Consider the following 27,568-nt stretch of genomic DNA (forward strand, 5'->3'; position numbering starts at 1 on the left):
TCATTCCTCCAATAAAGATACTAGCCAAATATGGAAAAGTTTTATATTTTCCTTCAAAAAAAATGAAAAGTAATTAAGGTATTACTTTTATTTTCCTTCTAAGAAAAGAAAAAAATTTAATTTAGTAAGAAAATCATGGCAAAAACCCTAACAAACGTAAAATCCCTACAAAAATGTGACATTATAAGCTAAATGAATTTCCTTAGATCTCACTCAAGGCACACCATATGTTTATTGAACTAAAATAACACAAGAAAATATAAGCAAATGAGTATGAATCAAGGAATATAGCCACAATTTTGTTATTACTCTTCCTTCCCAATTTATGTGGCATAGTTTGAATTTCAAAAGTCAAACAATTCAATTGTGATCGTGAATTTAGACATGGAGTCTTTAAATTTTTTGAGGTCAAAAAATGACTTGTTTGAATCTTCAAATTTGAAAGGTGCCAAATTAATTGGGACGGAGGGAGTAACAATTTCATTTCATGAAATAGTAAGAGTTGGAAATAACAGCGGAAAGTTCAAGGTAACCTTTTCTTAAGACATTTAAAGAACAATAAGTACAAAGAAGGCATATTACCAGGACTTATAAAAACAAGATTCTAATTCATGAAACAACAGGTAGACAAGAAGCAGACAAATAAGCAAATAAGAGCAAGAAGTCGACATACCATCAATACATCATCCATATGAGAGTAACTGAATCAGAAAATGAAGTTGTCATTTACTGGGTTGTGCTCCATTAACCTTGTTTCAATTCAAAAAAGAAGTAATTTTTAGAATAATTTTAAGTTTTCTGGGTTTACTTCATATGTAGGAATAAGGTTGCCTAAAGCGACCAAAAGGGGAGATAAACAATACAAAATTAGAAAAATCAAAAGTAGTTCAGCCACTTACCAATCAGAAAAGGAAAAGAAAAAAATGCCTACCTTGTACATGTGTCTCTCTCTTAAATATGACACAAAGCATTCATACATCTTTATATTCCACTACTCCTATAATATAACATCTTTTTATAAAAAATATTAATATAAGTAACCACAAAAATTTGAAGAAAAGGTGTTTTTAAGTTTTGAATGAAAGATTGGTGATATGACCAACTTAAGGGGTCAAAAATAATTAGAAAACTTTGATTAAGCTAATTGTGGACTTGATTAATATTTGTAAAACTTTCTAGTCTTTTTAAAAATACAAATAAACCCACACCCCTCTCCTCCAAATCAATCGTCTCTCTCCTTTCTCTCTCGACAGTCTCTCTCAACTCTCTCTCAACCAACAGTTTTGCAAAATTTCTCCCTTCAATCCCCGATGACTTCAAGCTTTGGTGAAAAATTACTGGGCGAGTTTCTTTTGGACTTTCGACCATCAATCGATGTGAAGAAACCTAGAAAATTAAGAAACAGAGGAACTTGAGCAATCTTCTTCTGCAATAACAACTTTAAGTTCTTAGTCGTCCTATTTCTTCTTTCACTGGTAAAAAATTATGTCTTTTTATTTATGAAGAAATAGAGGAACTTGAGCCAACTTCTCTTTTAGTATTGGTTAACAATTTTAATATTTCTTGCTTAAATTTGAAATGTGGACTAAATAAAATCTATTGTTAATTCCTTAATTAATGTAGCAATGATTACAACTCTAGTGATCTCTAAGCGATCATCACCTCCTATTGGCATCAACCTCAATCTCACAATTGCCTACCAGAACTTGGCCCTAAAGCTCAGGGATGACTTAGATATCCGTTCGCGTGGGTTGTGCAACCACGCAGGCTCTCTTTCATCTATCAGTACTCTAGCTAGACACGACTTTTGTGTCTTTGCTATGAATAGTCGATGTTCTAATTCTGGTATTGCACCTGGTATCTGGTATTTATGCTCGAACAAGAATCTATTCAATATGCGCTCTGAGATATCTATATCAACTACGCGAATAGGAACTGTATCCAGCTTGTTCATGTTAGCTGCTGATGTGTCTGGGGGACAGTTATTCTCCAACAACGCCAACTAATTAGTGAAAAACTCACTTACCAAGTTCGGTTGATAGGATCCAAGTGGCCTGCTCATCCATGCCAACTCATATTCATTGAATCGGCGCTTAAGTTATGGGTACTCATGCTATGTTGTTGTCACAATTTGATACTCCTAGAAAATAGGTCTCTTTGCATCCAACCTGTCTGTTGGTGTGAGCCCTTTGTAGAAATGCCCCCGAGCTTCTTTGACTTGCCATATCATACGCTTCCATAGTTGCGGGTCCTTACGTTGAACCATTTGGGGTCGTGTTTAGGAATCTTCTCTTGGATGGGGTTAGATATTTCAAACCCTTCCTCAACTAAAATAGAACTTGAGCTGCTGCTGCTACTGCTTTTACTCTCTTCTTTAGACTGGGAGGATGAAGAAATCACCTGACAATTTCCCGACTGTTGCGTGCTTGTGCGTCCGAACTTTATGATGGTCTTTGCCTGGCTTGTTGGCTTCTACCCCTGCCTATGGTTGGTGGTAATTTGTTAGCCATAGTACCTGAAAGTGCAGCATTTATCAGTCCACAAACTCAAACCATACACCAGTAAAATGTTTTGACCAACGACGGTTAGTCGACCCAAATTGTTGGGGACATTCCAATAACTCTATTTTTGAGAAAGTGGCAACGGTTTTAGGTGAGGGATCTTTGAGTATTCGACGGTCGGTGTACCATTTTCAACTTCAAGCCTCATTTTGGCATTTTATCAAACACTTTGCACGCTCTTAATGTAAACATGATTCTCAGGGCTTTTTCATCAATAATACATTACTAATTTTGCTTTTCTTGATCCATGGGTTACTCAGACTTCACTTGTAACGCCCTGAAATCTTGTCCTGGAGCGTCACACGGTGCTTAAGGCTACAAGTAGCCCCAAGCTAACCCTTTGAGCCTGCTACTTAGTATAAAGCTTAGTTAAAAATAATGAGAGCAAAATAAGGAATCATGTCATATCATATCTAAATGAAATCCGAATAAGTACTGTAAAAGTTACCAAATACTGTAAGTCTAAATATACTGACCATTTAGTCTGACAAAGCCTCTACTACTCAACAAACTAGAGAGCTATTGGGACAGATCCCCAACTGACTCGAACTGAACTAAAAGTAGTAGAATAACTACTAAAAATACTGAAGTGTCTAGATATAGGTCCTCAAAACATGAGGACTCACCACAGTGGAGATGCAGATAAAGGTACTCGGGATCACTGACGCTGTTGGGACTGAGCATCTGAACCTACATTATAAGACAATGTAGCACATAGATATATATGTGGATTAGCACTTGGGAATATACTGAGTATATGGGGGCGTATGCAGCTAAATATGACTACAATAAATATTTATATAAAACATACATGGTATTGTAGATGACTCACATAGCTTGAATAAATCTCTCATAAATCATGAGTAATGAAATATGTAGTATAAATCACGTGAGCCATTACACTTTGTTCTAAATCTGTATTCTTTATTTGATCTCAAGCTTGTAAACTAGTTGAACTCTTAAAAAAACAAATTTTAGAACATACACTTTAGTCTTTTGAAAACAAGTAACTTCTTTGAAACTCAAGGACTTAAAACCTTAAGAACTTTAAGACTTGATATTCTAGGAAACTTGGGAGTTTCTTCTAACCAATATAAACCATGTGAGCTACATGGAGTCCAAGGTCTTTCCCACATCAGGGAGAGCTGTTATATCCTTGCCATTGGAGTAGAACCTTTACTTTCAGTGATCACTAGCTTAACCCACTAGGGGTAAATCAAATCCTACGGTGGCTCATAGTTCTGGGGTATGAGACCTCAGAATCAAGCCCAACTCGATGCTATGTACCACTCCCATACTAGGCTCAAAACTTTTAGGAAAAATCCACCTTATACAATTCAACATTATGAAATGGGAGCCAATATGCTTCCCTTTAACTTAAATAACAAAATGTGGATTCATTTCTTAACTTAGGATCAAAATCAACTCTTTTCTTTAAACTTTGGTAGACTATCTTTAACAAGCTTTGAAACTTATGGAGATATCAATACCATTCTTGAAATATTATAGAATATATCAAAATTCATTCTTGGACCTTAAAACATGTATACATATTCAAGAAATCTCAATTCAAAGTAGAGGGTAAATCATGACTTCAACCTTAAGAGTATTCCAAACATCAATTATGGAAGGAATATGCAATTCATAACATTAATTCTCAATTCAAATTATAAAATAGGTGTATTATCATATAATTCAAGACTTGAACAAATTCATAATCTCATATACTTTAAATATAGCAATTTGGGCATAATTCATCTTGAAAAATTAAAATCTTTTAAGAAAAACCAAGATTTTGGCACAAGAATGGAAGAAGTGTTCTTGTTCAAACCCCACATACCTCGAATTATGAAATTTGATGAATAAGCTGGCTTGAGACTCTTTCTCGTACTTTTAGATGAGGGTTCTTGAAGCCCTTGAATTGGGAACCTTGAATCCCAACTCAATTTGTGAAAGCTACCGTGGATTCATGAGATTCTTGGAAGAGGTTCTGGGTACTTAGGGATTTTGTTGAGAGAAAACTTGAGAAAAACTTAATAGAATGCTTATAAATGACTTAAATTTGGTATTTGTACAATTTAAGAGGCTTGAAGTCCAAAGTTACCTTTTTAACTCCTGAATGAAGTTGGAAAAAATTAAACTGGAAAATCCAATTTTATGGGTCACCACAATGCGCCACTATCGCGATGGCTCACTGGAAATTAACAAGTGGGATTCTTGAGGTCACCGTGATGCGGAGCCATCACGTTGTTCCACTGGTTGGGACCTGGAACTTTATCTTGATGCGCCACAATGGCGCTAGGCTACTGGAATTTGAGAATTGTCAAATAGACCCTCTCCGTGATGCACCAAGCACTAAAATGATGCTGTTTTATGACTAAGACTTTAATTTGCCATAACTTTTTGCTCGGTTATCGAATTTGGGAGGATCTTATATCATGGGAAAGCTATTTAAATTTCCTATATGATAAAAAGTTGAAATTATGAAAATTCTATATGGTTTAAATGTTACACACTTAGGAAGTCATTCTTTGGCCTTCTAGAGACAAAAGTAAACTTAAGAAAAAGTTTGGGGGTATTGCATCACCCATGATAAAGTTTGGCAGATTTTAACTCAGATCTGACCACCACAGAATGACTTAAAATTAAAGAGTATTGTTTCAACATTGTAGCCTTCACATGCTTTCATGGTTATTAGTGTAGAATATCATAGAGTGTAATGGAGAGATCATACCTTACGTTGCAGCACTTGATCACTATCCTGACTTGCACTCTAAACACAGGACACAATATGACACCTTACTTTTGTGAGGACTTTTGTTGCTAGTGATTAAAAAACAAAGAGGTGAAAAAGTTTAAATAGATGGGGTAAAGTAATATGAGAATTTTAATATGGTAATAGAAAGTCTCAGATACGTTGAACGTAGGGACATTAAATAGTCTCAGGAACTTGAAACGTTGGGGTGTTATTTAACCACTTTAAATTATCTATTTAAACCCGTTTGAATTGGATAAGAATGAAAAATCCAGCTATATAAATGAATTCGATCCAACCCACTGAAATATGGTTTTATGTGATGGTTCCATTGATGGTCCATCGCATGTGCGATGATCCATTGGTCAACACGTCATCCCTTTCCAGTGAAGTTACCTGGAGACATACTGGCGATAGTTGGGCCAACGATTCATCAATCTTGTGATGGTCCATCGGTCAACCCGTCACTAATTTTCCAGTATCTTGGTTTCTAGAATTTGTTACGGTGGTTCCTATGATGGCCCATCGAGTCTGCGATGGTCTGTTGGGTAATCTGTCGGTCTTCCTAAATTCTTTCAGTTTTTATTTTGCTGCACTGTAATACCTTCACACTTACACAAACCCTTCAACTTGCACAAAACAATGAAATAACTTAAACTAATGCTTTACAACACACAATGTGGGTTGCCTCCCACTAGCTCCTAATTTATTATCGCGGCACAACTCAGTTATCTTGATTACTCAGACTTCATCGAGAAAGATTGTCACAATTCTCTTCATCGAGTCTGTTAGATCGATATATAGTTTTACTCGCTGCCCATTAACTTCAAAGACACTTCCGTATTTATTTTCGAGTTCCACTACTTCTGATGAGCAGATTTGGTTAACTCTAAATGGGCCAAACCATTTAGATTTGAGCTTACCTGGAAAAAACTTGAGTCGAGAGTTGAAGAGGAGCCCCAAGTCACATTTCTAAAAATCTCACTTTTCAATTCTGCGGTCATGGTACTTCTTCATTCTGTCTTTGTACAAGTCAGCCCTTTCATAAAATCTAAGATAGAACTCATCCATCTTATTCAGCTGCCCCAGTCTCATGTCCGCTGCCTTATTCCTGCTCAGATTAAGCCGTTTCAGTGTCCACAGTGCTATATGCTTTAGTTCAATAGGCAAATGACACGTCTTACCATAAACCAATTGGTATGGTGACATGACAATTGGTGTGTTAAAAGCTATTCTATATTCCTATAAGGCATCATCCAGTTTTCTAGACCAATCTTTCCTGCTAGCATTTACAGTCTTGGCAAGGATAGCTTTGATTTCCCGATTAGAGATTTTTACCTTCCCACTGGTCTGTGGGTGGTATGGGGTAGCTACCTTATGCTGTTTGACTCTATATTTTGCCAAGGAAGCTCTGAATATCTTGTTGCAAAATTGTAATCCTCCATCGCTTATGATGATACATGGTACCCCAAAGTGAGAGAAGATATTTCTCTTTCAGAATGGAACAAACCTCTTTCCTTCATTATCTACCAAAGCAACAGCCTTGACCCATTTTGACACGTAGTCAACAACAACTAATATGTACTTCATCCTAAATGAGCTCACGAAGGGCCCCATGAAATCAATGCCGAAAACATCAAATAATTCTACCTCTAGAATTTTAGACATTGGCATCTCATGGTGCCTTGAGATGGACCCTTGCCTTTGACATTGGTCTTATCTCTTCATGAATTCGTAAGTATCCTTCAATAAATAGGGCCGATAGTACGCACTTTGAAGCACTTTCCTTTTATTCCGATCACCTGCATGGTGACCTCTAACTGGGGAAACATGATTTGCTTCTAGTATACTCAACACATCTAATTCTGGGATGCACCATCTAATAATACCATCCGTACATTGCCAAAAAAGATACAGCTCATCCCATAAATAATTGGTCACATCATGGAGAAACTTTTTCCTTTGATGAAAGGAAAGATTCTCTGGTATTACCTCACTCACCATATAATCTGCAAATTCATCATACCAAGGTATTTTCTCCGCAACAGCAACCAAGATTTCCTCATTTGGAAATGCATCATCGATCTCAAATTTATCTCTAACTACTTGTTCACTTTCCAACCTTGACAGATGATCCAGAACTTAGTTTTTGCACCCCTTTCTATCTTTGACTTCAAAGTCAAACTCTTGAAGCAAAATCACCTATCTAATCAAACTTGGCTTCACATTTTTTTTTCCATCAAATATCTTAAGGCTGCATGTTCAGTGTGGACCACCACCTTGGTTCCAAGTAAATAAGCCCGAAACTTCTCAAAGACATAGACAACTGTAAGAAGTTCCTGTTCTATGATAGTGTAATTCTTTTGAGCTTCATTCAGTGCTTTGCTGGTATAATAGATTGGATGAAATAATTTGTCCTTCTTTTATCCCAGCACAGCTCCAAGGGAAACAACGCTTGCATCACATATGATCTCAAACATTTTTGACCAATTTGGTGCAACAATGATAGGAGCATGAACCAGCTTCTCTTTAAGGAGTTCAAATGCCTTCAAATAATCATCATCAAAGGAGAATTTGATTTTTTTCTCGAAGAGTTTGCAAAGGGGGTTTGCAGTCTTTGAGAAGTCCTTTATAAACCTCCTACTAAAGCAAGCATGACCAAGGAAACTATGCACCCCCTTCACTGAAGTAGGAGGTGGAAGCTTCTCTATAACCTCAACTTTGGCTCGATCAACTTCAATCCCCTTTTCTAAAATTGTGTTCGAGAACGATGCCCTCCTTCATCATGAAGTGGCATTTCTCCCCATTAAGTACAAAATTAAACTCCCCACATCTCTACAAGGCCCTACTCAGATTTACCAAACATAGCTCAAATGAATCTCCTACCATAGAAAAATTATCCATAAACACCTCCAAGGTGTCTTCAACCATATCTAAGAATATTGACATCATGCACCGCTGAAAAGTGGCAGGTGCATTACACAACCAGAAAGGCATCCTGTTAAAAGCAAATGTTCCATATGGGCATGTGAATATTGTCTTATCCTGATCTTTAGGAGCAATAAAAATCCTGTTGTAACTAGAAAACCCATCTAAGAAATAGTACTAACCTCTTTCCGCTAGCCGATCAAGTATCTGATTCATGAAAGGCATTGGGAAGTGGTTTTTTAATAATAAGTAGTGTACTCCCGCTGCCCAGGAACACATACCTCAAATAACCAGGCAACTCTTTCAGCTCTAAAGTTGGTGGCTCATTAATAGATGGCTTGGCTGGTGGACTGGGATGATTTTTTAAGTCCAAATCCATCTTTTTGGGTGCATAAGAATATGACCCCATGCCCTCCAAGGCACACACAGTCCCCTTATAATCTTCAATACCGTCTTGATCAAAATTTATTAACACAACAACTAAAGTCTCCACAATAAATTTTTCTTCTATAGGTACTTCCTGCTTCCCCTCATAATAAATATCCACAATAGAAAGTATGTTTATATCTTTATGCTGTTTCATGGACTGGCATACATCAAATCAAACTACTTCATCATTCAACACGAATAGTAGCTCATTTGCCTTTAGATCAATAAGTACACTGTCGGTTGCGAGGAAAGCTCTACTCAAGATTATGGGCACCTCAAAGTCAACCTTGTAATCGAGAATGACAAAATCAACTGGAAATATGAAACTAGCCACCTTCACTAATACGTCATATAAAATCCCCACGGTACATTTCATAGACCTGTCTGCCATATCTAATCTCATGTTTGCGGGAGTAGGATCCCCCAAACCCAGTTTTTTATACACAATAAGTGGCATTAAATTTATACTAGCTCCCAAATCACATAGAGCTTTTGCGAACTTAAGAGGCCCAATAGTGTACTGGATAGTAAATGTTCCTGGGTCTGCCTTCTTCTGCACCAACGACCTTGTGGAAATAGCACCACAATGATGGATATTGTCCACCATCTCATAACTAACTGTCCGATTCTTTTTAACAAGGTGTTTTATGAACTTTGTGTATTCAAGCATTTTCTCCAATGGCTATACCAATGGCAAGTTGATTGTCAACTACTTAAGCATTGCCATAAACTTGCCAATCTTTATGTTATTGGCCTTTTTTTCAACTAATGGGGAAATAGAGGTGGTGGTTTTGGGAGCATAGGAACTACCACTTCAGTCTCCTTTCTCTTGCTCTACTCCAACTCATCAACCTGCTGATGGTTGGGTGGTGTATTATCAATAACTTTATCCAGTTTCTTATACTCCACTAGGTATGTTTTTTCATGCTTAATATACTCTGCAATCACAGCTTTGCCCATCGATGAGCCTGGTACAACCTTACCACTTCATATGGTAATTGCCATGTAGGAGCCATTATTTTGAGGATTCTGAATTGTATCACTTGGAAAAGTTCAGCTCTTTCTCTGATTCAATGCTACTGAGAGTTGGATCATTTATTACCTTGACTGTTTGATTGAAGTAGAGTGTGAGTTTACCAACTGACTGATGAAAGACAAATCACACTTCATAGTAATCACCCCGGAGTTGGTATTCTCAACTCTCTTTAATAATTTTTCCATCATGTCTTCTATGGATATCTTGCCAGAGATAGTTGCAGCATTATCTCTGCTTCCAGGAGGTACATATAGTCCACTCCTATCAGTTTTGCTCTTCTAGTTCCCTTGATATCTATCTTTGTAACCAGCTTTATCATAATAGTTACGACCTTGATTTCCTTGGCTATTTCCTCAGAAACTCCCCTGAGTATTCAAAATTAGCTCTTCCTTGGGATGCAACTGTGTAATACCCTAAATTTTTCCTAAGCTTAATTTCTCCCCGAGAAGCTTAAAAAGTGACTTCCTAAGCAAGTATCATGTTAACCATATAGAATTTCCCAAATTTTATCTTTTCATCACACAGGAAATTTGATAAGCTTTCTGTCGATATAAGATTCACCCAAATTCGACACCCGGGCAAGAAGTTATGGCTAATTTAAGTCCTAGTCGTAAAACAACATCATTTTAGTTCTTGGCCCATCGCGGAGAGAGTCTATTTGACAATTGTCAATTTTTAGTGAAACTCCATGATAGTGGCATATCACGGAGGACTCTAATTTCCCATTTGTAAATTTCCAGTGAGCCACCACGATAGTGGCGCATCGTGGAGGTTCATAAAATATGGTTCCCAGTTCAATTTTGTTAACTTCGTACAGAAGTTAAAAAGGATACTTTAGACTTTTTCAAAGCCTCTTAAATGTAAAAAAAAACCAAATTAAAGTCATTTACAATCATTCTATAAAGTTTTTCTCAAGTTTTCTCTCAACAAAAATCCTAAGTATCCAAAACCTCTTCCAAGAATCTCAAGTATCCATCATAGATTTTCTAAATTCAGTCAAGATTCAAGGTTCCCAAGTCAAGGGCTTCAAGAACCCTCATTACAAAGTACGAATAGAGTCCCAAATGCCAGAGTTCATCTAAAGCTTCTAATTCAAGGTATGTGGGGTTTTGAACAAGGGTAATCCTTTCACCCTTGTGCCCAAAGGCTTATTTAAACTACAATTATTTGCAATTTATGATATTTTACATGAAATTGAATTGGGGTTTTTCACCCATTGTTATTGGTTGCAAGCTTTTGATGTTACCTATGAATTGAGAGTCTAATGACATGATTTTTACATATTTTCTTGAGAAATTAAAGCTAAGTTTATACCCCATGATTTTAATCCTTGAGAAGTTAATAGTTGCAATGTTTGAAATACTGTAGTATATGAGTATGTTGATATTTTGAGACAAATTTCTGCAACTTCCAGATTTCTACATGAATTATGAATCTATATGCTATATATTATGCATTATGATGAGTTTTAACTTGAGATTAAGCCCTACTTGATACTTGTAATTTTATGAACTATTGTGCTATAAGCATCCACGATTTGAGTATTTTGAGATTATTGAGAAATATTTTGACCTAATGATCATAGAGTTTTGAAATTCACTCTACCATATGAGATTACAGATTTGATTGTTGGGTTCTTATGAACCATGAGATTATTTTGAAACTTGATTTTTATGAAATGAGCGAGATAAACTAAAGGGAGTAGTTAGATTCCTGTGAGAAGAGTTTTCAGGAGTTGAAGGCTCAACTTACTTCAGCCCCTGTGTTGACTTTGCATGATAGTACAGATGGTTTTGTGGTGTATTGTGATGCCTCTAAAATTGGTTTGGGTTATGTGTTGATGCAAATAGGTAAGGTTATAGCCTATGTCTCTAGACAGTTAAAGCCATATGAGAAGAATTACCCAACCCATGATCTTGAGTTAGTTGCTGTGGTCTTTGCTTTGAAAATCTGGAGACACTATCTTTATAGTGTTCATGTTGATTTATTTACTGATCATAAGAGCCTGCAGTATGTATTTACTCAGAGGGAGTTGAATCTTAGTCGAAGGAGGTGGTTAGAGTTGTTAAAAGACTATGATATGAGTGTGTTGTATCACCTGGACAAGGCCAATGTAGTTACGGATGCCCTTAAAAGTGGATTTTCATGAGATGAGCGAGACAGACTAAAAGGAGTAGTATTTAGCATCGAGTTGGGTAAGTTAGTATGGTTTCTTACCCCAAAACTACGTGCCACTGTAGGTTTGAGATTTTGGGCCTAAATCCGAGATGATTAGGCTCGAGGCTGAGATAAGTAATCACTGATTGTAGGTTATACTCCTTAGAAAGAGTATGGTGCCTCTTTCCAATGTGAGGTTTCTTCCTTAGGAGGACAAGGCGTTGGACTCCATGTAGCTCGCATGGTTTATGTCCGTTAAGAGAACCTCCCTAAACTAAAGTATTTTTCCATTGAGATAGAATATTTTCCCTAAAGCTTTGGGATGAGATATTTTCTAAAATTAGTGAACTGCTTTGAGTATTTTCCAAAGAAAGAAGTAGTTTTCTCTACTAATACGAGTTGATCACCAGTTTTCAAACCAAAGTTATATGATTCTAAGTTCCAAGTGTTTGAGTTTAAAAAAGTTATAAGTTCTTGAGCATTAAAGAAGTTTCACTCCCCATGAGATATGTGCATGAGTGAAAAGTATTGTTTAAAGTTTCCTTCAGCCTATGAGTAATGAGAATAAGAGAAGAGTACAGATTTTAAAGCCAAAGTATAATGACTCATGAGATTTGTGTTACATGCTTTATTCTACATGATTTATGAGTTTTATATTTTAGACTTATCCAAGCCATGTGAGTCATTCCTATTTGGATGCATAATTTGATTAAAGAGTATTGACATTGTTTTATGTAAATGCAAACACCCCCACATGCCCAGTACATTCCTAAGTGCTGATCTACATATACGTCTATGTGCTACATTGTCTTATAATATAGGTTCAGGTGCTCATTCCTAGTCTCGTCAGTTATTCTCGAGTACCTTTGTCTACATTTCTCCAGTGGTGAGTCCTCATGGTTCAAGCGCCTATCTTTAGATATTTCAGTATTTGAGTGATTATGTTATTACTTTCAGTCCCGTTTGAGTCAGTTGGGGACCTGTCCTAATGGCTCTCTAGTTCATGGAGTAGTAGAGTCTTTGTTAGACTAGTTATCATACTGTAGTTGTGTTGAGATTTCTAGTATTGTGGTCATTTGGACCGAGTATTACCTTCGTATTTCCTTTTATTTGACATGACAGTGCCAGTGTTTGGTATATTTAATCTTGAATGAGTTATTATAAGTAGTGATAGGCTCAAAGGGTTAGCTGGGCCTACTTGTAGCCTTAAGCACCGTGTGACGTCCCGGGGACCATTTTTGGGGCGTTACAAATAGCTTTCACCTTCTCTATTTTTCAAGACAATAGATGTTTAGTCAGGAAATCCATTTGTGTTCTTAAATGTGCCATATCCTGGTCACGTTATTCCTTCTTCTTGCATTGCTCTGCAATCATACTTCCAGATACAGTAGGGCTTGCTACCGCAAAATCCCTGGTATGCCAAGCTCTACTCTGTTTGGTCATCCAGTCAAGCACCTCCAATGCCTCTGGAAAAGTAAGGTCAACAAATGATCCCCTGCAACATTATCCATAACTGGCTTTGTAATAGAGTTCAAAGCCCGATAAAGAGCCTCCATCAAATGAATATCCGTCATGTTATTGATGAAGAGCTTAGGTCTCATGAAGAGCTTCTGTGGGAAGTTGTCGAAAGTTACTAATTTCATCCCTCAATTGTACCCTTCTAGAGGGTGGAAAGAACCTTTCTTGAAAAGCCTCATTCAACTGCCTCCAGTTGGTTATAGAGTCGGGATTCAGTTTATTTAGCCATAGAGTCGCCTCTCTAGATAGAGACAATGGAAATAAACGCAGGCAGATATCATTCTGACCCACTCCTGGATTATCAAGACTTGTAAATGGTGACAAAATTCACCAAATGCAGATTTGGATTATCTCCAGGAAGACCACGAAATAACCCCTTCAGATGAAGGATTTGAATCATCGTACTGGTAATACTGAATTTAGATCATGGTGCTAAAGGTGGAGGAATGATAGCTCCAATTGCACCCACTCCATCCATTCTATATTCGTCGTAGTTCAGATCAAACTGCACGAGTTGACACTCTTGCCTTGCCCTAAAGGGGCAATTTCTATTTACATTCTGATTTACTGGTGTAGCCACATTCTCTGCACGCCTTGGGTTAACAAGATCTAACAAGTCGTCATCCCCTAAATCATCATCATAACGATTAGGATGACGTGCCTGCTGGCCATTATTTTACTAATTTAGTTGAGCTCTAGCTAGAGCGGATAGTCTTTTAGCATCTTGGGGGTCTACCATTCAGCCAATTAACTATGGTTTTGGATGTATTGGTAATAATGGTGCACCCGATCTTTGTTTACTTAGCATACACAATAACTACTCTACACAAAATAAAAATAACAAACAAAAGTAAAATTTAGGAAACTTGACCAAAGGTCAATTAACAAACACAAACTTAAGTGACAACCATATTCCCCGACAATGATCTGAAAATTCGATATGCCTAAATTACAACTTTCTTATGAAAGTGTAAGCGATCGCTTTCAAATATAGAACCCAACTAGGTTGGGTGTCAAATCCCATAGGAAATACTATGTTCACTAAGTATTGTGGCTATTATTAGACTGTTGATCTAAGATTCCTGAGTAAAATAGGGTTTTGATGTGTTAATAATGCTCTTTCATTCTTGTAACATACAACGGTCCAGATAATGATAGTTAATGCAAGTGTAATTTCAATGAATATGAGTTAACTAGAGTTATGCCACCAAGATGTTCAAACAGTTAGGGTTGTGAACTTGTGCTTGAATTCTAACTTATAATTTCAATTGCAAAAAGTATTGAAATCTAAGAATTATCCACTTGTTTCTCAACCTAATTGGTGTTTTACCCTTTTCTTATTTCAAACTTAGAGGATCCATTATCACTCAATAGAACTCTCATTAGGGTTGATCTAGTTAGGGCATCAACCCGTGTCCCAAAGGATAAACTATGGATTTCATGTGAGTCACCTCTTTTCCCAACATCCACTTTCTTATCAGACAAGTGGTGTTCATGGGCTCACTTCTTAAGTTTTAAACCAAGAGATTTCATTATAATGAAGAGAGATTCATGCAATTTAGATAGATGATCGAAATCAAATGGATTCACAACCCCAAGCAGTTTTCTACATCAAGGCTCCCATAACCCTAGTTTTGGGAGTTTAACTACTCATCTCCATATAAGATATCAAAGATATATTAATGTTCATAAATAACTTCAAGAGAGTACTTACAAAAGTTACAATACCGTTCTTCTCAATCTTTAATGAAAACAAATAGAGAATAATAATCAGATTTTAATTTCTAGCTTCCAATCTCAAGGAAAAGTGTTACACAGCTCTCAATAGAGAAGAAAGTATGAAACTACTGTCAAAAGATGCAGAATAAACCCTAATACTTGGTATTTATATATTTCTAGAACTGGGATTTTAAAATTCAAACTCGGAGTTGCCACTTCATGCTCGACAGGTCGAGCGATGATCCATCACTGAGGAGATGGTCCATTGCCTAGACCATCATTGGAGTTCCAGTGAGTCTACGTTCTACTTCTGGGTGATGGGTAGGGCGACGGTTCATCGCAATACCAATGGTACATTGCTTGGTCTATCATATGACTTCCAGTGGTCCTGTATTCTATTTCCTAGCGATGGTTTAGGCTAACGATTCATCACAATACTGACGGTCCATCGCCTAAACCATCGTCAGACTTCCAATGGTTGGCATTCTATTTTCTGGTGACGGTTTAGTCCAACGGTTTATCACAAAGTCGACGGGCCATCTCCTGAGCCATCGCTAGTCTATTTTCCTTTGTTTTGTCCAATTTATCCAAGTTATTCTTCATACTTAGTTCTTATCCTAAAAATACCAAAACACCATGTTAAATATGACAATATTTGCTTGAAAACACACAATTATTTTAAGAAAAAGGCCTAAAATATTATGTCAAAAGCCGTAAAATCATGTTGTGACAGAGATAGACATCTGGATAATGAAACAGATGACCAACCTTCTGCAATAGATAACAATTTGTTTCAATAGATAATTAATCTGTTGTATTGTAAAAAAATCAACTTTCATCAAACATAAAAAATTGTTATGTTGTTTGTTTTTGTACATCTTCTTCTTTATACACAGACTCTAAGCATCTAGTTAGTACCCCATAAGCCCATTCCTCTTGCATGTTTTCCACAACGGTGTTTGTAAGACCCCACAAGTTTTCTATCTTAATTCAGTCCTTTAAGCTTGTTAAGGGGTCCCAGACTTAGAAAATTCTAGCGAAGTATTCAGACTTAGTTTATTTTTAGGCCTTCAAAAGTTGGCAATCTCATTTAGCGACCTTAAAGTACTTTAAATGTCTATATTTTAGTTAATTCATGATCAGGAAGGTCAATAGGTATTTCCAGACAAGTTTTGGATTTTTTAAACTTTATTTGAAGCACCTTTGGAATCCTAAAATAGTATACCAACGCGATCTTGGTGTGCCATGTCACCTATCATGTTGGTTAATATTTTCCAAACTACTTGTGCTAAATTCTAGTGAGTCGGTGCGATCTTGGAGCAATGTGTTGGATATTGCATTGGTGCCACAAATGCGTTGTGTCGACATACTCGTCGGCAATCCAGTTTTCATTTATTAAAAGACTGCATTCTTGGGGATATTTGGGTCTTTCCCCCCCGACTCTTAGCCCTCAAAAAACAAAATTTAATACCCTATGAAGCAAAAAAACACATTCTTTCTCAATTTCTCTCAAGAACAAGCCTTAAGTTTTTTAAATTTCAAATCAAGAACTCAAGATTCCACCATTAATTTCCAGAAATTCTTCAACAAGGTATGTAAAGTGTTCATCCAAAGGTCCCTTCCACCCTTGGAGTTCAAGAAACTTCTTTTAAAAATATGAATTGTGATTTCCAGGTTGTGGGTTTGAAAGTAATCATGTTGATGTTGTGGAATATATTCCAAGTTGAAATCATTATGTGTTTCCTAATATTATGATAGCATGTAAGTTGAATTTTAATTCTCTTATACTGAAATGCTTGAATTATAAATTCATGATGTATTAGCATTGTTGATCATAACCAAGTATAAAGCTACGCCTACCATCTGTTTGATAAAATGTTAAATTGAGACTATGGTGCTTTTGTGATTCTTGGTGGTCTAAATGATGAGCTTATGCTATACCCACATGTTCACAATATCTTCCATGTCAAAGCTATACCTTGTATGTGTTTGATGGAATGCTCATGATATTGGTTTAATGAAATTATGATGTGTTAGTATGCATTCCTATTCATGTACAAGTTCATGACTTTCAAGTGATTGATGAAATGCCTCATAGCTTGTACTGTGAGTTGTTTACTATTGTCAAGTATTCAAGAATTATCATGTCTTATTATTTTCACATTATCGAGTCCTGGGGGTATTTAATACCTAACAATTTAACTGTGTGCCTAGAGCTAGTGTTGGTTATAGAATAATCTCAATTATGTCACGATTAGTAGTACTATAGTTTAGTTACAGAACTCAAGAAAACTCAGTATCAATCCAGTCCTATTCAATTTATAGTTCAGCTAACAGAACTCAGTAGTATTCCATCAGTCAACAGAATTCAGTAAACTCAGTTCAGTTCAGTTAATCAGTATAATCAGTAACAGATCATTCCAACATAGTATAAACTAGGAAATAATTTTAGTGTCTATTTAGTTAGGAGTAGGATTCAACATTGAGTGAACCCAAGGATGGGGACTTACCTGCCAGTAGATGGAGTGATCGTTAGAAGCAGTCCTTGCATTCCAGAACTACATAGCCAGTGTAGGTTGAGGCATCAAAACCTGCTACTTGAGGGTTGATGAGGTGGCTTAACTTAACAGTTGAGGGTCCTACCATTCTTATTTGAGAACCTGCCAGATATGGGTATCTCTTCAGTGTCTTTACCCATGGCATGATACAAACACCCTTCCAACTGGGGTTGCATATTGGACCCCAAATCTATTTAGAAAAGAGGAATGTCGGTTAGATGATTACCTCCCACAATCTCTATCTCAGTCTTTAATAAATAACTCAGATAGTTCTATAAATTTCAAAACTGTCAGATACGGTCATTAAGCTCAGTACAGAACTCAGCTAGTTACATCAGAAACAAAACTATAAGACAAAGTCACTCAACAAATAATATATCAGCTATTAGTTATATTAGTTATTGGTAATTCATGTTATCAGTAAACTCAGTATTCAAAATCCTTATGACTTCAGTTACAGTTATGTATTCATGCATGTATTCTCACACAGTCATGTTCATGTTATTTAGTTAGTTATAGTTCATGCATATGAACCCTTTCATTCAACCTTCACTCACTTTACATACTAGTATATTCACACGTACTGATGTATACTTTTCTTTTGTGCTATGGTATTTTATACCATAGTTTAGACATACGACCCCCAAAGTATTCTTAGCGATTCGGATATTCAGCCAACAACAGTAGACTAGCAGTATGTCCTCATCATTTGAGGATATTTTTTTATTTTGTTATCTTATTAAATTCAACATTTCAGTAGATGGAGTTAGTTAGGAGATTATCCCATTAACTCCTTATTCAGATAGTTCAATTTAGAGGCTATTTAGACTAGATGTTCAAATAGTATTTAGTATTTTAGATTCTGATGTTTTATAAGACATTATCATGTTCTTTTCATCAGTATTATAGTTTTGAACCTTATGGCATTTCAGCCCATTATTCTGCATTATACAATGTTATTACTCTGTTATTTCAGCATATACTAGTCCTGGGTTAGCTTGTGGTCCTTTACGATTATGAGCACCGTGTAGTGTCTGAGGTACTAGAATCGAGGCATTTCAAATTTGGTATCAGAGCCAAAGGTTCAACAGTATCCTAAGAAGTCTAAAAAACTGCATCTAGTAGAGTCTTGTGCATGGGTGTATAGCACGCCACATTCATTTACAAGAGGCTATAAGATGTTTTAGGAATAGTTTTCCTTCTTTCAATATTCATGTCATGCGAGCGAGCATGAGCTCCAGTTAAACTCTCTTTCAAATCCAAGTTTCTCTTTTAGTTATAGAAAATACCCCCTAAGAGGATGCAGGTAAGAGGAATCGGAGATCAGCCAAAACCTCAGCCCGACCAGCCCAATCCTTTGTGAAAACATGTCTCCTATATGGAGTTTAGAGCAGCATTCACCACCCTAGCTTATTCGATAGTAGCCCAGAATGAATGACCAGCTGCTGTTCTGGCCAACTCAGTGTCCAATACTGCTGCTGCCAAGATATGGGACTTCACCCGAATGAACCCTCCATTGTTTTCCAGGTCTAAGTCAGGTGAGAACCCTTAGGAGTATCTTGATCAGGTGTAAAAGATTTTTGATATTATTAGGGTGACAGCTAGTGAGAGTGCTGATCTAGCTACACATCAGTTGCAGGATGTGGCTCACACTTGGTTCAAATAGTGGAAAGCAAAAAGGGCCATAGATGCAGGGCCCATAGAGTGGGAGAAGTTTGCCAACACTTTTCTAGATAGATTCTTTCCCCTAGAGCTGATTAAAGCTAAGGTGTTAGAGTTTATTAATCTAAAGTAGGGAAATATGACAGTGAAATAGTATTCTCTCAAGTTTACTCAATTAGCTAGATATGTTCCTCATGTGGTGGAAGATAATAGATCTCGAATAAGTAATCTTTTTTCTGGGGTGAATGATAGTGTGGTCAAAGAGTACAAAACCACAATGTTGATCAGTGAGACGGACTTAGCTAGGATGATGATCCATGCTCAGCAGATAGAGAAGCAGAATAAGAGAGATAGAATAGCTAGTTTCAACTTTGCTCTGCCTAAGTTAGAGAGTGGGAATCATTCTCAGTTCCACCCAAAATCTTCAGCTCCAGCTCTATTCTCAGCTAGTGCTAAAATTCAGAGAAGGCAATAGAGATAGGGCATTAGGACCTAAACCTCAAGGCAGTGTTAGCAGTGCTCAAACCAATCCTCTTTGTCAGACTTGCAACAAGAGTAGGGCTGGTAGTGATTTGTGTTTTGGATGTGGTAAGCTAGGCCACAGAGTCAGAGATTGTCCTCAGTCAGGTTTCCAGGGTCAGCATAATTGTCCTCCAGCTCAGTTCAGTCGCCCGAATTAGTAGGGTGCCTCATCCAGTGCCACCAGTGGGAAACGTCCAAATAGACTCTACGTTCTTCAGTCCTGACAGGATCAGGAAAGTTCTGTTGACGTGGTCAATGGTATGTTACAAGTTTATCACTTATATGTTTACGCTTTGCTAGATCCAAGAGCTTCCTTGTCTTTTATTACTCCTTATATAGCAGTTGATTTTAGAGTTAGTCCTAAAATTCTAGCAGAGCCTTTCTCAGTCTCTACCCTGTAGGTAAATCCTTCATATCCCAACGGGTATACAAGAACTGTCCAGTTATGGTATCTTAAAAAATAACTTCAGCAGACTTAGTCAAATTAGAGATGACTGATTTTAATATCATTCTCGGCATTAATTGGCTTCATTCCTACTATGCCTCATTTGACTGCAAAAACAGAATTATCCAGTTCCATTCCCAAATAAACCTATCCTAGAGTGGAGGGGTAGTACTACAACATTTAGGGGTTAGCTATTTTCTTACCATTGGGTGAGAAAAATGATATCTAAGGGATGTTCCTATCACCTTGTGTGGGTCAAGGACTTTAGTTCATAAATCTCTACTCTTGAATTAGTATTAGTAGCTTGAGAATTCCTAGATGTATTTACCAAAGATCTTCCTAAAATTCCTTCTAAAAGGAAAATTGATTTTGAAATTGATCTTCTCCCAAATACTCAGCCCATATCTATTCTACCATACAGAAAAGAACCTGCAGAACTCAAAGAATTGAAAGAATAGTTGAAGGATCTCCTAGATAAGGGATTCATCAGGCCTAGTGTGTCCTCGTGGGGCATACCAGTTTTATTTATGCATAAGAAATATGATTCTCTCAGGATGTGCATTGACTATCACCAATTAAATAAAGTCACAGTAAAAACCAAGTATCCCCTTTGCAGAATCGATGACTTGTTTGACCAACTTCAAGGTTCTAATTCTTTTCTAAGATAGACCTCAGATCAAGCTATCATTAGCTTAGATTCAGAGAATATGACATCCCGAAGATAGCTTTTAGAACTCGATATGGTCATTTCAAATTCTTAGTCATGTCCTTTGGTCTTACCAGTACCCCAACAGCTTTTTTGGACTTGATGAACTGTGTGTTCAAGAAGCACTTGGACATGTTCATAATAGTTTTCATAGATGACATCCTGGTTTACTCTTACAGTGAGAATGATCATGCAGACCATCTCAGAATAGTATTGCAGACTTCCAGAAATCATTAGTTATTCACCAAATTTAGTAAGTGAAAATTTTTTCTAAGGTCAGTAGCATTTCTTGGCCATATTATTTCTGGTGATGGCCTTAGAGTAGATCCTCAAAATATCAAATCAGTGAGAAACTTGACCAGACCCATCTCTTTATCAAATATCAAGAGTTTCTTGGGTTTGGCTGGCTATTATAGGTGATCTGTTGAGGGATTTTTATCTATTGCATCCCCTATGTCTAGAGTAACTCAGAAGAAAGTCAAATTTTAGTGCTCAGATTCTTGTGATAAGAGTTTTCAGGAGTTAAAGACTCGATTTAACTCAACCCCAGTTTTGGCTTTACCAGATGGTTCAGTTGGCTTTGTGGTGTACTGTGGTGCATCCAAAGTAGGTTTGGGTTGTTTCCTCATTCAGCATGGTAAGGTCATTGCCTACGCCTCCAGATAGATTAAATCCCATGAGAATAATTATCTGACTCATGATCTCGAGTTAGCAATAGTAGTGTTTGCCTTACAAATTTGGAGGCACTACTTGTATGGGGTTCATATAGATATGTTCATAGATCACAAAAGCCTTCAATATGTGTTTTCTCAGAAATACTTAAACCTCCATCAGAGAAGGTAGTTGGAGTTGATAAAAGACTATGATATGAGTGTTCTGCATCACCTGGGCAAGGACAATGTAGTGGCTGATGCTCTCAGTAGACTGTCTATGGGTAGTGTTTCTCATGTTGAGGACTATAAGAAGAAGTTAGTTCAGGAAGTACATCAGTTAGCCCGACTAGGTGTCTGCTTTGTGACTCAGTAGAACGTAGTGTATGAGTGCAGAGTAGTTCAGAATCATCTCTAGTTTCTGGGGTAAAGGAGAAGGAGGATAAAGATCCAGTTTAGTCAAGTTAAAAAAGTCAATCAAATATTAGAAGGTTAAGGTTTTCTCCCAAGGGGGAGATGGTGTTCTGCGTTGTCAGGGTCATTTGTGTGTGCCAGGTGTTGATGACCTAAGACAATGAATTCTTGTAGACGTGCATGGTATGTGCTACTCTATTCATCCAGGGGCCAATACAATGTACCACAACTTGAGAGAGATCTATTGGTGGAGTGGGATGAAGAAAGATATTGTAGAGTTTGTGGCTAAGTACTTGATATGTCAACAGGTTAAGATTGAGCATTAACAGCCTAGTGGTTTCATGCAAGAGTTCAGTATTCCTACTTAGAAGTGGGAAGAAGTGAACATGGACTTTGTGATGGGTTTGCCTCGTACCTTCATCAGCATGATTCAGTTTGGGTCAGTACCGACAGGATGACCAAATTAGCTTATATCCTTCCAGTCCATACCTCTTATTCAACCGAGGATTATGCCAAACTATACAATAGAGAGTTGATCAGATTACATGGTGTTCCATTGTCCATCATCTCAGATAGACGTACCCAGTTCACCTCTTATTTCTGGAAAGCATTTCAAAAGGGTCTTGGTACCCGAGTTCACCTCTGTATAAATTTTCACCCTCAGAAAGATGGTCGAGCAGAAAGAACCATATAGACTTTAGAAGATATGATGCAATCTTGTTCGATAGATTTTAAAGGTAGTTGGGATGACCACTTGCCTTTGATTGAGTTTGCATACAAAAACAACTATCATTCCAGCATTAAGATGGCTCCGTTTGAAGTGCTTTATGGGAGAAGGTGTAGATCTCTCATTGGTTGGTTTAAAGTGGGTGAGGAGGTAGTGGTAGGTCCTGACTTGGTATTCGATACCTTAGAGAAAGTTTAGTTGATCAGAGAGAGGCTCAAGATAGCTTAGAGCCGACAAAAATCGTATGCTGATGTACACCGAAAGGATTTTGAGTTTGAGATAGGCAATTATGTGTATGTAAAAATCTCTCCCATGAAGGTAGTGAAGAGGTTCGGAAAGAAGGGAAAGCTCAGTCCCCGATATGTTGGTCCCTTTAAAATTCTCAGTCGCTTCGACAAAGTAGCTTACGAGCTCGAATTGCCTTTAGATTTATCTTCAGTCCATGCAGTGTTCCATGTCTCCTTGCTTAAAAAGTGCATAGGTAACCCAGCAGTCGTAGTCCCTATATAGGGCTTAGATATTCAGAACATCCTCTCTTTCGAAGAGATCCCAGTTAAAATCCTTGACTACCAGACTCCCAGACTGGGGAACAAAGAAGTCCCTCTGGTCAAAGTTCTTTGGCGGAATCAGTCCGTTGAGGGAGATACTTGGGAAGCAGAAGCAGACATGTGGACCAAGTATCCTCACCTATTCTACGCTAATCCAGACTCAGCCTAAGGTAATGGCTTTTCTTAAGATTATTCAGTTTCATACTTAGATTTCGATTACAAACTTGGTATCATTTACCTTTGCATATTCAGTTATATGTTCATGAGTCAATTCAGTAATGTATTCAAGTGTTAGGTATGCATGATAATTATGAGAAACTTAGCTTATTAGTATCCCAGTTAGGTGTTCATGAATCAGCTCAGCTATGTACTCATGCATTAGATATGCATGTTCAGTGTGATAATTCAGTAATCAGTAATATCAGTCCTATAGTCTTGTCCCAGATGTTCATGTCCAGTAAGTAGATTCAACTTACAAGTACTCTTAGTTCAGTCAGTTTTATTTGAGGATAAATGTTTCCAAGAGGGAGATATTGTAAGACCCCATAAAATTCCTAGCTTAATTCAATCCTTTAAGCTAGTTAAGGGATCCTAGACTTAGAAAATTCTAGCTAAGTATTCAGACTTTAAAGTTGGAAATTTCATTTTGCGACCTTAAAGTCCTTTAAATGTCTATATTTTAGTTAGTTCATGATCAAGAAAGTCAATAGGTGTTCCCGGACAAGTTTCAGATTTTTCAAACTTTGGTTGAAGCTCCTTTGGAATCCCAAAATAGTGTACCAATGCAATCTTGGTGCGCCATGTCTCTTATCATGTTGGTTAATATTTTATCCAACTACCATCACCAAATTCTAGTGAGTCGGAGTGATCTTCGCGCGACGCATTGGATATCACGTTGGGGCCATAGACGCGCCGCGTCGATCGGTGCATTGGTAATCCAGTTTTCACTCATCAAAACACTGCATTCTTCGGGTTATTTAGGTCTTTTTACCCCGACTCCCAGCCCCTAAAACATAAAATTTAATACCTTTAGAAGAAAATAAAAACATTCTTTCTCAATTTCTCTCAATAAAAAGCCTTAGGGTTTTTAAATTTCAAATCAAGAACTCAAGATTCCACCATTAATTTCCAGAAATTCTTCAACAAGGTATGTAAAGTGATCATCCAAGGGTCCCTTCCACTCTTGTAGTTCAAGAAACTTCTTTTAAAAACACGAATTGTGATTTTCAGGTTGTGGGTTTGAAAGTACTCATGTTGATTTTGTGGAATATGTTCCAAGTTGAAATCTTTATGTGTTTCTTGATATTATGATAGCATGTAAGTTGAATTTTGATTTTCTTATATTGAAACCCTTGAATTATGAAGTCATGATTTATTAGAATTGTTGATCATATCTAAGTATAAAGCTACGCCTACAATGTCTTTGAAAAAATTCTAAATTGAGACTATGGTGCTTTTGTGATATAAATGATGAACTTATGCTATAACCATATGTTCACAATGTCTTTCTTGTAAAGCTATACCTTGTATGTGTTTGATGGAATGCTCATGAGATTGGTTTAATGAAATTATGATGTGTTAGTATGCATTTCTATTTATGTACAAGTTCATGACTTTCAAATGATTGATGAAATGCCTCATTGTGAGTTGTTGACTATTGTCAAGTATTCAAGGATTGTCTTATCTTACTATTTTCATGTTATCGAGTTCTGGGGGTATTAAATACCTGACAATTTAGCTGTGTGCCTAGAGATTACATCAGTTACAAAACTCAGGAAAACTCAGTATCAATCCAGTCCCATTAAGTATTTAGTTCAATCCTCAGTAAACTCAATTAGATAAAAGGACTTAATAGTATTTAGTCAGTCAACAGAACTCAGTAAAATTAGTTCACTTCAGTTAATCAGTACAATCAGTAATAAATTAGTCCATCCCAGTATGAACTAGGAAATCAGTTTAGTGTCTATTCAGTTGGGAGTAGGATTCAGAATCGAGTGAACCCAAGGACGGGGACTCACTTGACAGCAGAGGGTGTGATCCTTAGAAGCAGTCCTTGCGTTCCAAAACTACGTAGCCAGCGTAGGTTGAAACATTAAAACCTGCTAGTTAGTGGTTGGCGAGGTGGCTTAACCTGATAGTTAAGGGTCCCACTGATCTTATTTGAGAACCTTCCAAATGGAGTTACAGGCTGGACCCTAAATCTATTCAGAAAAAGGGTATATCGGTTAGATGATTACCTTCCACAATCTCAGTCTCAGTCTTCAGTAAAAAACTCAGATATTTCTATAGATTTCAGGACTATAAAATACAATCACTCAGCTCAGTACAGAACTCAGCTAGTTCCATTAGAAAATAGACTGTCAGACATTGTCACTCAATAAATAGTGTATCAGTTATAAGTTATATCAGTTATCAGTAATCTATGTTATCAGTAAACTCAGTAAACTCAGTATTCAGAATCTTTATGACTTCAATTATAGTTATGTATTAATGCATGTATTCTCACACAGTCATGTTCATGTTATATAGCCAATTATAGTTATGCATATGAACCTTTGCATTCAGCCTTACCTTGTTTTACGTACCAGTACATTCACATGTACTGATACATACTTTTATTTTGTGCTATGGTGTTTTATACCATAGGTTTAGATGTATGGTCCCAGAGCATTCTTAGAGGTTCAGATATTCAGCCAACAACAGTATACTAGCAGTAAGTCCTCATCATTCGAGGATATTCTTTTATTTCATTATCTTATTAGATTCAACATTTTAGTAGATGAAGTTAGTTGGGGGATTGTCCCATCAACTCCTTATTTGGACAGTTCAGTTTATATGCTATTCAGACTAGATGTTCAGAAAGTATTTAGTATTTCAGATTTTGATGTTTTATCAGACTTTATTAGATTCTTTTCATCAGTATTACAGTTTTGAACCTTATGGCATTTCAGCCTATTATTCTGCATTATACAGTGTTATTATTCAGTTTTTGCAGTAGGTACCAGTCATGGGTTAGCTTGTGGTCCTTCAAGATTATGAGTACTGTGTATTATCTAGGGTACCAGACTCGGGGCATTACAACATCATACAAATCAAATATTTTTGTGCCAGTTAGCAAACATTTGATGTATGAAAGTGAGTACGACCCGCATGTGACGTCGGTTTTATTTTGTTGAAGATGCATGCCCTTGTTTCAACCTTCAAAATCCTATTCTTTTTCATCAAGACTTTCACTGTCAAATGATCCATCAGTTTGCTCTACCTTAAAAAGCTGGGGAGAAACTCCAACAGTAGTTCATGTAGATAAAAAATCTTTGTCGCTGAAGATAGGTAAGTTGCAGTCATAAACCTTAATCTTTTCCTCCTTGAGAAGTATCTCAACAGTGAGAAATTATTTGATTTCCACATTTATGACTGCAAGAATTCTCTTTTCCTTGGTTCAGCTCTTGTCATGTGGATATGGACTTTTTTTCTAACATAGTTAATCATATCTTTCTCTCATTCGTACGTAGAAACTAACTAATTAAATCTCGGCCACCGGAATTTTCAGCTAGATCCTTGAGATAATTGTACCTATTCTTGAAATTATTGTAAAAGTTGAGGTCCATTATCCTATAGGCAGCATCATAAGCATCGGGGTACGCTAATTGCCTGCCCCTCATGAGGTAGAGAATTTCATCAACATACTGTGATATAAAAAGAAAATTTTTAAATAGGTTAGTAATTATAAAGAAGAAAAACATAGTGGAAAGATGCAATAGATGGTCCATCTGTTGCAGAGGGTTCTCTGAATCTGTTCACAGATTACCTAGCTAATGCAACTTATGTAACAGATGTTTAATCTATTACAACAGAACAATTACCAGTTGCTCCAAAATGCCCAGCTGTTGCAACAGATGATATATCTGTTGCGTAGCTTCTTCTTCTTGGAGTAGATTAGAAGGCTAGATTAGGAAAAGTTAACTTACCTTATCCACGTACCACTTACGCATAACTGTCATGCTTCTGAAGTCTTGGGCATCAAACATATTCATGGTGTATTCTTCTGTTGTTTGCTTCTTCTTGAGATTCTTGGCATTTCGTAGTTCCGTTCTCTCTTGATCGCCCAAGTGCCACGTATATGTCCACCTTCTTTAGTGGCACCGAAACTTCAGCTTTTGGGGAGGGAGGAGTTGTAATTTTTTTTATTTTTAAGCTGGAGAGTATTTGGCCAATTTTCTTTTCTTCCTCCTA

The sequence above is a fragment of the Capsicum annuum genome, chromosome 6 (genome assembly GCF_002878395.1).
Source record: "Capsicum annuum cultivar UCD-10X-F1 chromosome 6, UCD10Xv1.1, whole genome shotgun sequence".
In the NCBI taxonomy this organism is placed as follows: Eukaryota; Viridiplantae; Streptophyta; class Magnoliopsida; order Solanales; family Solanaceae; genus Capsicum; species Capsicum annuum.